Below are 12,268 nucleotides of genomic sequence, written 5' to 3'. Positions count from 1 at the left end.
GGGTTTTAACAGGAATTTTAATCACTGAAATACAGTTCTCAGATAATCTCAGTAATTCATTCAACAAATGTTTATTTTCTATAGTAGAAACAGTGAACCAAACCCAACGCCTGTCTCATGGAGGCTGCAGTCTAGGGGGTGGGTGGAGGTGGGCACATGATAAATGAATGAATGCATAACGTATTCAACAAAGAAAAAGAGGCCAGGTGTAGTGGCTCATGCCTGCTATCCCAACACTTTGGGAGTCCAAGGCAGGAGGACTTCTTGAGGCTGGAAGTTTGAGACGAGCCCAGGCAACATAGTGAGACCCCATCTCTACAAAAAATTTTAAAAATAGCCAGAGTGGTGGTGAACACCTGTGGTCTCAACTACTTGAGAGGCTGAAGCAGGAGGATCCCTTGAGCCCAGGAGTTTGAGGCTGCAGTGAGCTACAATTGGCCTCTACACTCCAGCCTGGGTGGCAGAGCAAGATCCTGTCTCAGAAAAAAAAAGATAGGCGGATAGAGAGGGACCAAGTGACTAAGGAGACCACCTTTAGATGTGGAGGCCAAGTAGGCATTTCTGAAGAGGTGACATTTGATCGGATAGTTGATTGAGATGAGGAAACAAACCCAATGACAGAACCGAGACAGGGATGTGCTCACTGCTTTTGAAGAACAGCAGGAAGCCAGTGTGCGCGTGTGCAAGTCAAGAGGAAGAGACTCAGGATGTCAGTTAGGGCTCAAGAGCTGGACCACATAGAGCATTTACCCTGTTGAGCTCTGGTTTATGTCTACATAAAACTAAAAAAGCCACTTTGCGATTCAAGTGGGAGTGTCATTTGATCTGATGAAATCTTCAAAGGCTCAATCTGCTGTAGGCTAGAGAATAAACGGTTGAGGAAGAGAGCAGGGTAGAGGATCAGTGCAGACTCCAGTTGAGTGATGACAGTGGCTTGGCACAGGGCCTTAGTTGTACAGATGGTGGGAAGTGGTTCTACTGGGGACCTGTTTCAAAGGCAGAGGCAGCAGGATTTGCTGAAAAACTAGGTGAGAGAAAGGGCAGTCAAGCATTGCCCCAAGATTTGGGGCCACATACTGCATGCATGGAGAGTACATGGGGAGGAGGATATGCTAACTGTAATACACCCACAAGACATCCAACCATGTTCATAGGCAAACGTGACAGTGAATAACATTCTGTGCTATTGGATCTGTAGTGGTGAAAATGTTATTCTAACGCAAAAGCTTAGAAACTCTCATAGCTGTCACAGTCTCAGTTGGCTTTCAGCGCCACTTTTCTCCAAAACCATCTCTCTATACCATCTCCCTGAGCAAAAGCACCATGCTCTTTTGCTTCTTCTCTGGCAAATGGGCAATGTGTGTGCTCCCCTGGTAAAGTATTTACCCAGCACCTGCTCTGCATGACCCCGTGCCACAAGCATGGGACAGGAACTAATGAAGAGATGAATAATAGCTGGGTTATGGGGTGAGCACAAAAGAAGGGAAAATAAGCAAATAGCAATGAAGGGCAATTCTCTCAGAATGAAGTATACATTAGGTAATTAACCACAACTTGGGCAATGAAATTCAGCATCATGTGTGCTTCTGAGACTTTGCAGTTTGGAATTAATACTATGAGTGGGATTATTAATATTTAAGAAGCCTTAGTTGAATAGATGAAGGCACTCAACTTGTGGGAAAGTGACATACACATAAAGTACTTCCAGGGACTGGTTAGTATGATGTTCCAGACCAGGTCCTGTAGTTGAGAACAGCCAATTTAATCTCCTAAAATTTACTTTTACTTATATAGTTTATTATGATGGGTACTTCTGTTTAAGAAACACAGCCGGGCTGGGCGCAGTGGCTCAGACCTGTAATCCCGGCACATTGGGAGGCCAAGGAGGGAGTATCACCTGAGGTCAGGAGTTCAAGACCAGCCTGGTCAATATGGTGAAACCCTATCTCTACTAAAAATACAAAAAATTAGCCAAGTGTGGTGGCACATGCTTGTAATCCCGGCTGCTCGGGAGGCTGGGGCAGGAAAATCGCTTGAACCCGGGAGGCAGAGATCGCAGTGAGCTGAGATTGCATCATTGCACTCCAGCCTGGGCGACAGAGTGAGACTCCAACTCAAAAAAAAAACAAAACAAACAAACAAACAAAAAAAAAACACCGCAGCCCTTGTGATAAGATAGTCACGGAGTCAAGTGCCAGGTTGTAATCACAGTTCTAGTTATTGACAAGTCATCTGGTCTCTGTGGGTCCCGGTTTCGTAATCTGGGAGTGAAAGTCAGGCTTAGTGATCACCAAGGTTCCTCCATGGTTCTACTCTCTGATCATCATCACCCCACATGGCAGATACTGACCACGCCTCATGCTCACTCTGCTGCCTTCATGAAGGCAGGAAAAGAGCCACCAACTATTAAAGATTTTCAGTCAATCCATGGAAAAATGATAAACCTCCTCAGTCATCAAAGAAATAAAAAAACAGGGGATTGTTAAAGAATAAAATAGACCAGTTTTTAAGGGAATAAAGAGTCCTCCTGAAATGATGACAAGGTCTTTGGCCAGCGATGGAAGACAGACTCCAGGGAAGAAGACCTTTGTCCTGCACCTCCTTGGCCTCTAAATCGCTGGTAACTTACCCTTCTGGCCTCTAGATTCCCATTAAAAAGGAAAAAACAGAATGGCTTGAACTCCACACTACACTTAACGATGAATCAGAATCAGAAATAGCAACTAAGCTCACTTAGATTTTAACTTAGATTATCACATTATCAACTAAGGTTGTAAGTCTTTGGAAAAATAACACTTTGGGAGGCCAAGGCGGGCAGATCACCTGAGGCCAGGAGTTCAAGACCAGCCTGGCCAACATGGCAAAACCCCATCTCTACTAGAAATACAACAATTAGCTAGGTGTGGGGGTGGGCGCCTGTAATCCCAGCTACCCGGGAGGCTGAGGCAGGAGAATCGCTTGAACCTGGGAGGTGGAGGTTGCAGTGAGTCAAGACCGTGCCAATGCACTCCAGCCAAGGTGACAGGAGTGAAACTCCATCTCAAAAAAAAAAAAAAAAAACAAACAAAGAAAAAGTAAAAAAAAAAAAAAAAGCCTGACTACAAGTATAAAAGATAGTCTCACCAAAACTACTAGAAGAATTACTTCTATTGCAGTACTGCACCAAAAAATCAAGCACAAAGCTAGATTTTTGTTTTGGTTTACTGAGTTTACAAACTGATCCCTTTAGGGCCAGCACGGTGGCTCACGCCTGTAATCCCAGCACTTTGGGAGATCGAGGTGGGTGGATCACTTGAGGTAAGAAGTTCAAGACCAGCCTGGCCAATATGGTGAAACCCCGTCTCCACTAAAAATACAAAAATTATCCAGGTGTGGTGGCGCACACCTGTATTCCCAGCTACTCAGGAGGCTGAGGCAGAATTGCTTGAACCTGGGAGGCAGAGGTTGCAGTGAGCCAAGATCGTGCCACTGCACTCCAGCCTGGACAACAGAGCAAGACTCCATCCCAAAAAAAAAAAATTGATCCATTTGGTATTACTGGGGTATGCTCATGTAGGTCCTACCTGGACACTGTGGGGTCAGAGAAGGAACAGGCTGGTGGGTGACCAGTTGGCTTTGCTGCTCTGTGATGAATCTATGATTCCCCCATTTCCTAGGCCCCTACCTCCTTCTTACCATTATAACTAGATGCACGAGGCCTAAGGGGAGATGTTCTCCACCTTTTGCTCCCAAAGAAGTCTTCCAAGAAGCCTGAAGGCCCTTCTTATAAGTCCTTCGGCAGCCACCTGGCCAGTGGTTCTGTGGATAGTAGGTGTTTTGAGCTCTGCTTTCCTTAACTGGATTACTTTAGCATCTAATATAGTTTGAGCATAGCCTGTGGCTATAGAAGACAGATGATCTCCAAACAATCAGATGCGTGCCCTCCATCAGAAACAAAGTTATTGCTTGGAAGATAAATCCCTTTAGCCTCCAGTCCCCAAATATGGTGGCTTAAGCTGTAGACCTTATAGAATAAGCAACTTCTCACTCTTGAATACTGCTTTATGGCATCCTAGGTATCCTGCAGGAATCATTAGATAAACTGCTGCCCATCATTAAATAACTCCCTGGTACTTCTGCCACTGAAGCATCCCTATATAGAGTTGTTCATTTACATGATCCAAGCAGCTCAACCCAGCCTATACCTGTCCCCCTCCTGGAGGATGTCTGCCTGTCTCTGAGAGGGGGACCCACCACCCCCTGCCAAAGGAACTTTCTGTTTACAAAGTAGTCTGTATTTTCATCCAGACTATTGTCAACATTCCCTACAAATCTTTACAGCTAAAAAGAAATCTGTACGGGTCTGACGCAGGAAGAGACAGAATTACAGGCAGACAAAAACTGCATTTTTATTTAGATAGTTTTAGGAGGAGAAGAGTTTGGGCAGGAAGATTTAAAGTTATTTTTATTAATTTATTTTCAATACTGCAAAAGAAAAGGTAAAAGTCACCCAGAATCCTACCACTTAGAGAAATGTAGATATCAGAAATGAGATGAAATGATATTAACTCTCCAATCACATTGCACTCACAGTTATGTGTGCTGCCTTCCAGTATCAGCCACTTTTTAATGCATGTATGTATATATAAATATGTATGTGTATATATGTGTACACAAATAAACATGCACTTTTTAACATAAAATGGAATTATGCAGTATTTTTTTAAAACAATACATTCTGAGCATCTTCCCAGAGCAGTGAACTACAGAGCTATGGCACCTCATTATATGGCTATGCTTAATTTGTTAAGCCAGTCTGCTCAGTCTCCTAACAACAATATAAAACATTTTTGCTGACAAGATAGACAACTCTCTGAGATTGGCAGGGACTATTATTCCTGCTTTATGTATTAGAAAATTAAGGCTCTGAGAAAGCTAAGTGATTTGTGAAAACTCATGTAACCTGATAAGTTGGGAGCCACGAAGCAAACATTAGATTCTCCCTCTTCATCCAGGTCTCCTCTCACAGTACTAGCCACCTCTCAGGAACCAGCAACCATGTGGAAACACACCTGATATTCTCCTTCTGGCTGAGTAGGACAAAGCAGGAGCTGCAGCAGGGGAAAAACCTTTAGTCTTTGCAAAAGAGATCACCCTCCTTAAAACTTATGAATAGTATGGTATATCCCTAGTATAGAGCTAGTTTTAAAAGAAGATTGTAAAAATTTTATAAGTTTGACAACATTATAAATAAACCATCATCTTTTGCTAATATTGTCATAATGAATTGCTTCCAGGAGAAAGGAAAAGGGAAGGATCTACCTGAGAGATTAAGAGCCCAGAACTCCTGGAGTACAGTCAGTAGGGGAACAGAGATGTTAAAAACAGAGCAGAAAAACCGGATGAACATAACAGGATTGGTTATATGAAGGTTTTGATAGCAAGAACAAAGGAAAATGGTTAAAGGAGTGGTTGTGAAAACTTGGAAGCAGGCTGCAGGCCTAGAAGGGAGTAGAATCAGTTCAGAGAAACTCTCAAAGTGAAATTCCAGGGATGATGTTGGCTCAGTCAACAGCCAACAGAGAAATTCCCAAGTGACAGCTATGGTTACTGTAGACTGAGCACCTATCTCACATTGGACACTGAACATACAAGTGACTTGATCTTCAGACCATCCCATTTATGGATGAGGAAGCCTTCTGTGCACGTTCTTCCAGCCCTTACTGCAAAGCTTAGCAGAACACCTGACCCTTATGCAGGGCCTTGCTCACAGGAGTACTGAAAAACTGTGTTGATTTAATAAGATCTGCTGTACAAGGTACTAATCCTTTTACTTTGTTTAGAATGAATTGACATGCACCATACACAGTGTTGTGCACTGAGATTACAAATAAGAATAAGATATGGTCATTGAGTTCAAATAACTTAAAATCCAGTGGGAGAAGCAGGTATGTAATGACAGCAGAAGCAAGTGAATTAACTTCTGTGTAGGAATAGATGCCACTGGGGCTTTGAGGAAATGTTAAATTCATTCTGACAGAACAAAAGGTGAAAAGCTTCCCAGAACAAACAGCATTTGACGAAGGTCTTGAAGACAAACATGAATTCAATAATCAGAAACTGGAGGGAGAACACTTTACCATAAGGGGAATAAAAACCACTACGGACTGTCTACATAAATTCTTTTACACTTGTAAGTGCCATGGCTGATGGGAGACGCTAATGGGGTTTATGTGGTAAACCAAACCACTACAGCAAGAGCTGTGCAGAAGGCTGAGCACACGTTGTATGTCATGTATTCAGAAAATCATTCTCCTAATGGCTGAAACCATTAGGAGAATTATTTTCTGAATACATCACATACAAAAATATGTATATTTGTGTATACAAATACATACACATACATATTTATATACACATACACACATTAAAAAGCAGCCAATACTGGAAGGCAGCACACATAACTGTGAGTGCAATGTCATTGGAGAGTTAATATCATTTCATCTCATTTCTGATATCTACATTTTTCTAACGGCTGATGGGAGTCAGACTATACCCTAACCACGACTACCTGCCATAAAAGTAATTATGGTGTCATTGCAGTACAAAATTAGGTGTCATTGCAATACAAAAATTCTATTACCTCTACTGGCAAAACTTGAAAGGCAGGTGATCCTTCCTGATTGCAAGGCTGTATCTCCTGTTTCATTGATGTACATCAACTTTTTAAAAATTCTCAATATTTTCCCTAGTTATCCTCTCTGGGGAGGTACCACACTTGACTAAGCTTCATGGTGCCTGATACAGTGTTTTTGCTCTGTCTGAAGCTCATGATGAATCCATACAAGAATGTGAAAGAAGATATTATCATTCTTTTGAATCACTTTTGCCATGTACTCTTCCAAGTTACCTGTTTTGCCATGTCTTTCATATTTTGGCTTGGCTATTTGCTATGATATTTGGAATATTACATCTTAGATCTTGAGCCCTGGATGTCCAGGATCTTGTCTTTTTGTTTTCTATTTTTCCTGCTTCAACACAATTATGCTTAGGGTGATATATAAATGTCCATAATTATTCCCTTTCTCCCTGAAAGGAAATGAGGCCTAGAAAATTCATTTTCCGTAAATAGACACAATAGACATTATTACTGAGCCTGCAGACTTTAAGTCAATACTTCAGTAGACAGCATGTACCAGGGCTGAGAAGAGATGAAAGCAGGCCTGCTGGTCTCGCCAATAGTGTTATTTTCAGAAATTGTTGTTTGCAAAAAAAGAGGGCTTTACAGAAAGATCAAAATAGAAAAGGGCATACTAGCACAGAAAAATAAAGAAGAAAGATATTCAAATAACAATTCCATGAAATGACCTATGAATTTGCAAACTATAATTGAAGGTACTAAAATCAAGCATCACAACAATGCTTTATTTCTCTAAGTATTATTATAATTCTTTGCATGTTTGCAGAAAGCTCATTATTTGCGTATTTAAGTTGCTCCTTTTGCAGCATTCCAAGAGGATCATAACATTGTTCTGCATCTACAATCAGAAATTAAAATTATTGGATGTAAAATTAGTTTCCTTGAACTAGCTGAGCAAGGAACCAAGAAAGTGGTCCCAAAGCATTAGAGATCTGAGGAGTCTCTAACTATAAACAGTCTTTTAAAATAAGGCCAAGATTATTTTGGGAAAGTAGAGTTTAAGGTAAGGGCTTAGTGTAGATCACCTATAAATAGAACTCATTAATAAGACATTACTACAATACTTTGCAAATTTTTACCTCATTATATTAAAACCTAGTTACCGAATAAACATCCACTGACAGAAGACAGAAGAAAAGTATCTTTCAACAAGATTAACACATCAGTGTGCATGAGCCTGCCATAGTGAACTGCGTACGAGTCTTCACTGCTCACATCCTGTCTGTGGGAACCCAGAAGGGCAGGGCCAACTCACCTGGGATCCTGCACAAGCTTTTTTTTTTTTGAGACGGAGTCTTGCTCTGTCACCAGGCTGGAGTGCAGTGGCACAATCTCGGCTCCCTGCAACCTCCGCCTCCTGGGTTCAAGCAAACCCCCTGCCTCAGCCTCCCAAGTAGCTAGGACTACAGGCGTGAGCCACCATGCCCGGTTAATTTTCTGTATTTTAGTAGAGACAGGGTTTCACCACGTTGGCCAGGATTGTCTTGGTCTCCTGACCTCGTCATCTGCCTGCCTTGGCCTCCCAAAGTGCTGGGATTACAGGCATGAGCCACCACACCCAGCCACATTTTTTTTTTAAATGTCAAATATATATATATATTTTTTTACTTTAAGTTCCAGGATACATGTGCAGAATGTGCAGGTTTGTTACATAGGTATACATGTGCCATGGTGGTTTGCTGCACTGACCAACCCGTCATCTAGGTTTTAAGCCCCGCATGCATTATGTATTTGTCCTAATGCTGTCCCTCCCCTTGCCTCCCGTAGGTGGGAGTTCATGTCTTATGCTCCCTGGTATCTCCCACAGAACTGATGTGATGCCAACCAAGGCATGTTTGCTGATTTATTCAACTTACAGAAAGACAGACTGCAATCGCCTTTGGAAACCCATGTAGATCTCCCCAGCAAAACCCAGGGAGGAAGTCTTTCTTAACCCCTCAAATATCCTCTTCAGTCTTAATCCACTTTCTTCTAGGTCTTTCCATTGTTTCCTCATGTGCAGTCTCTTAATAGCTGCTCATCATTTTCCTCATAAAGCTCTTTTATAATCCTCCTCAAAATCAAATAATCCCTACTTGTCAAGCTCATAACCACTTCCCTAGGCCTCAATATGGAGGGAAATTATAGGTAGTGGGAAGATAGCATTTTTTCTTACTCTTTACTGACTTCACTGAATATTTGGGATATGAGTTTCTCATTTAGATTATGTTTCAGTATTACCACAACTGATGCAAATTGCACTTTCCAAAATACATACAGTTGGAAGAGTTTGGTTTTTTAAAATTGCTTCCTTGTGTGCTGGGTTTTAACTTTTACTAGTGAGGAAGGGTCTTCATAAGGAGCAAAAATTCAATTAGCCTTTTTCTTCCTCAAGATTCTGGGTACAGGCTGGGAAAGAAGCCAAATGATGAAGCTTTAAGAATTCGTCTGTCTTGCCTCCCCCAAACTGCACAGCTTTCCTCCTTGGCTTGCAGGCCTTGGTACTTATCAGCAGTTTTCCTAGTTTGATTAGATTTAATGATAGAATCTTTTCTTTCATGAAACCTTGGGTGGACCCTGAGAATATCATCACAACATCTGAGATCTAGGCAGTCTCTTCTGCGGTTCTTAATTCAACCCAATCATGGTATCTTTAAGTGGCCCTTAAAATCACCACTGCCAGGTAAGTGTCCTTTCTCAGCAATGCTGTTGCTGTCTCCAGAATCTGGAAGCAGTGGTAACAGGCTGGAGCCAATGGAGAGGGGACGCTACCTTGGTGGCCTGACGATCTGAGAGACATGGCCATCTGCCAGCCTAAGAAAGTGGCCCACATGAAAGCCACCGCTTGAGCTGAGGCATTAGCTATACAACGGTTTGTGAAATATAAGTATCTGACCTGGAAGAGATAACATATTTTCTGGGAAGAGTAACAAAACTGGTTCAGCAATCCCTACTCAAGAGCTGGCCTTCCGGAAGTGAGGTGGATCCCCAGGAGGGAGATGAGGCAGGAGATTCCAACCCCAAACATGGTCTCCATGCCAGCCACCTGGAGAAAGCCAACTCCAGGCTAGACTCAGATGTCACCTCCTCTGTGAGCCTTCCTTGTCCTTTCTGCATTCCCAGGCAGATATATGAGTGCCCTCTGTTGGGCTCTCACTGTAGTGTATGCACAGTCCTATGAGAGCATTGGCCATGTGGAAGCAAAAGCAACTCCACCTCCACCTTGGGAGCTAACCTACCATGTTGGCTTTTGATTAACTCCTGTTCAGGGAAGGCCTCTAAGATTTCCAGTTTACCTATTGTTTCTGCTGTAAGAGCAGGTACTTACCATAAATCTTGCCCTTAGGTCAAAGCAACCTTATGTTATCATACTTCAATTGTCTACACCTCCCTTCTGAACCACCAGTCCCCTATAGTCTGTAAGCCCTGGATTTGAAGGATAATAGCACCGGGATTCCACCATCTCTCTGCCACCTGAAACAGAGGCATGGCTCCTGTTCGTAAGTCCCTATTAAATGTTTCTTTCTGAGAAACTGTATACGTCAACCTCTTTCTTCAGCGTCTCTGCTTCCTCAGAATCTGGGGGTAAGTTTGCATAGACCTGACCACTGGAACAGGTCATATTGCCCCTATCAGGCAAAACTCTTGATTTACCCATCTTTGAGTTCTTAGTGCCAATCATGTCCTGGAAGGTGAGTCCTCAAAATATTTTTGATGAATGAATAAATGAATGAGTGAATGGATGAATGACTCAACATGCCAGAAGCTAGGTTGAGAGAAGACAGGAGTGGGAGAATAAAAAAAGAGTTAAAGGGGAAGCAGAGAAGGCTGTGTGCCTACGGATAACTCGCTTTTTCCATTTCCCCCAGAATGTTCCTGCCTAGGACGTGCACTTTGAAGTGCAAGGCACTGTCTAGCCTAAAAACATAGCACAATAGTGTATATAATGCTATATCTTAACACTTTGTTTCTAATACGTGATATCTAGGATTTTGTCCATTTTTTCAAAACTCATGATCCAGAAGGTGTGGCCCTGAATGAGCTTTATTTGTTGGTTTGTCAAACTCTCCTGGAGAGGCAGGTTACAAGTTTGGGCAGTACCTCGCTGCCCAGGGAGCCGGTCCTGCATAAGCTCTTTAGGGTCTCAAGAGAGCACGCTGGGAGTGCCCCAAGGAGAGAGGTCCGAAGCAAGGGAGGATACACCTGCTGGGAGGCTGAGATACGTGGGCCATACTCAGAAAGAAGACCTGGGGGACTCCCAGAAAAAAATGAATGAAGGGAGATGGGCTTTAATGCTAAATGTCTGTGCATTCTAATTTAACTGGATACATAAGGGCATCCATGACTCATCATATGCGGTAGATCCCATTTCTCTTCAGGACTCCATTTGCTGGACTCGGATCAACTTTTCAGCAGCCTCTTCCCATCCCTCCCCTTGAAGCTGAGCTTTTGGAAAGTGCTGTCTACACTTTCGCATCTGCGCCTTCCCTCCTCTTCTCCTTCTGCACTGTAATCAGGCCTCTGTCCTGAGCCTTCCAGGGAGCTACTCTCATCAAGGTCTCCAACAGCCTCTTGCTGCTGAACCCAAACACCCTTTGCCAGCCTTCATCTGACCAGCCCGGCAGCGTTTGGCCCTGCTGAGCACACTCGACTTGAAATTCGGCCATCCCTGTGCTTCCGAGAGACCACCCTCTTCTGCTTTCCCCCAGCGCTCTGGCCACTTCTCAGTGGCATTTCTAGCTTTCTCTTCCTCTCTCTGCTTGTCCCTTAGATGTTGAGGTTTCACCGAATTCTGGTCAGGGCACATTTTCCTCGCCTCCCCTGTTCCCAGGGCTACTCCTCCATCACTAGAACATCAGTTCCCACAAGTGCCCATTGATGACTCTCCAGTCTCTCACCTTCCAGCACCACACCCTCAGATCCAGCTGCCTGCTGGACACCTGCCCTCCCCCACACAGACACCTCAATCAGCACAGCCAAAAAAGAAAAATGATTATCCCTACACAACCCTGCTCTTCCTCCCGCGTTCTGCACCCACCCAGTTGCGCAAACCAGAAATCTGAGCAGCACGCTCGCCTCCTCTTTCTCCCTCCTTTCCACATGGATCAAGTTTCTCAGATGCACATCCACTGCCCACCACCCTCACTGCCACTCCCCTGGGTGTTCCCCCACTTATTCCTCTCCTCGAATGCTTTCCTCACTATGACCACTCTCCAAGCCACTCTCCACAGTGAACCAGGGCCAAAATCCTCAAGTGTGAATCTCACTGTGGCACGGTCATATCCTCCAAAGGATCTTCACCACCCTGCAGGTGAAGTTCAAATCCTTTAACCAGGCTGAGCTTTTAGTCAATTCTGCCTCGCTCCACAAATGCCAGCCAGGTGGATGCTTCCAGCTCTCCTCCTAGCTCTCACACATCTCCAGGCTTCTGGTCACCTTGGCTTTGGTCATGCTTGCCACCCCCAGCTTCCTTATCTGCATAACTGAGGCTTCAGTCTTAAGACCACTCCCCTCAGGAAGCCTGCTCTGGCCTCCGTGTCTGGGTGATTTTCCTATGTGCTTCCTCTACTTTCCCTGCTGAAGCACTTACCAATCAGCCCATGTCTCCCA

General features: G+C 43.6%; 1 protein-coding gene across 2 annotated transcripts in view; it reads right to left on the bottom strand.

Annotated features, from left to right (window-relative positions):
* ATP8A2 (ATPase phospholipid transporting 8A2) overlaps positions 1 to 12,268 on the bottom strand; it is a 652,717-nt gene that overhangs the window by 609,763 nt on the left and 30,686 nt on the right. The gene's annotated exons all lie outside the window — the stretch shown is intronic.

Source organism: Gorilla gorilla, chromosome 14, assembly GCF_029281585.2.
Source record: "Gorilla gorilla gorilla isolate KB3781 chromosome 14, NHGRI_mGorGor1-v2.1_pri, whole genome shotgun sequence".
Classification (NCBI taxonomy): Eukaryota; Metazoa; Chordata; class Mammalia; order Primates; family Hominidae; genus Gorilla; species Gorilla gorilla.
The sequence above is the reverse complement of the archived record's forward strand: the minus strand, read 5'-3'. Positions and strand labels throughout refer to the sequence as shown.